This window comes from Belonocnema kinseyi, chromosome 2 (assembly GCF_010883055.1).
Source record: "Belonocnema kinseyi isolate 2016_QV_RU_SX_M_011 chromosome 2, B_treatae_v1, whole genome shotgun sequence".
Classification (NCBI taxonomy): domain Eukaryota; kingdom Metazoa; phylum Arthropoda; class Insecta; order Hymenoptera; family Cynipidae; genus Belonocnema; species Belonocnema kinseyi.
In genome coordinates, this window is record NC_046658.1 from 107,739,377 (window position 1) to 107,740,516 (window position 1,140).

At 21.1% G+C, this 1,140-nt stretch overlaps 1 long non-coding RNA gene across 3 annotated transcripts in view; it reads right to left on the reverse strand.

Moving 5' to 3' along the window:
• Window positions 1-1,140, reverse strand: part of LOC117168522 — a 15,752-nt gene that overhangs the window by 4,292 nt on the left and 10,320 nt on the right. The gene's annotated exons all lie outside the window — the stretch shown is intronic.

Sequence of the window (1,140 nt, forward strand, 5' to 3'; positions counted from 1 at the left end):
CTTTCAAATTTGCGTAAGTTTGAGAGATATTCGGGAATTTTGAAACGAGTAGAAAATAATTAAAATTTGTAAAGATATTAAAAAGAATTTTGTAAGGTTTCATGAAAATAAAAAAAAAATTGTTTTAGGTTTCTACGAATAATTAATATAATTTTTTATATTGAAAAATTGATTTTAAAAAATTCCAATACATTTTAAACTATGTTTAAAAGTTTCAATAAAGAATCTGAAGATTTTAAGACAATCTTTTTCATTTTGCCGAATTTCAAAGAAAATCAGGAAAAATTTTAATAGTTTTTAATGATTAGGCAAGATTAGAAAAGAGCTTTTTGAAGATTGGTAGGGAAATTTTTAATGACTTTTTATTTAAAAAACGTATTTTATGAGAATATTAAAAAAGGTTTTTTAACATGTGAAAGTATTTCCTAAAATTTAAAAAAAGAGTGTGGAAGATTTTAAAGCAAAATGTTTCAATTTGGTAAGATTATAATAAATAGATCAAAATGGAGTAAATGCAAGAAATATTAAGAAGAATCGAAGAGATTCAAATCGAATTTTAAACTTAAATTCTGTTAGAAACTTAGAAAATTAAAGAAGATTTTTAAACACATCAAACAATTTCCTAAAATTTTGAAAAAGAGTGTAAAAGGTTTTAAAATCAAAATTTTTAATTCGATAACATTACAAATTAAAAAAATGTAAATAATTGAATAAATTCAATAATTATTGAGTAGAATTGATAAAGTATAAACTGATTTGAAAAACTTGTAGAAGAATAAGAAAGATGCGCTTAGAAATTGTGTACAATTATCCGTCTTTAAGATTGAAATTCGAATGATTTAAAAAAAAATTAATTTCAGCACATTTCTTCTCAAGCAGAATCCCCGTTTTTAATGGCAAGAGGTTCAATTATTTCCAATTAGAATAAGTAATGACATTAATTTTTAAAACTCAAAAAAGATAACATGGAATAATTTGAATGAGATTTGAAAAAAGTTTATATTCATTACACATAAAATTAGTTGAATTATTTCTAAAAATTTGGAAACATTAAAAATTGTAGTATTTAAATACAGTTAACATTTGAGACTTTTATATTAAATTTTGATAAGATATAATAGATATGTATGTAAAATGAAA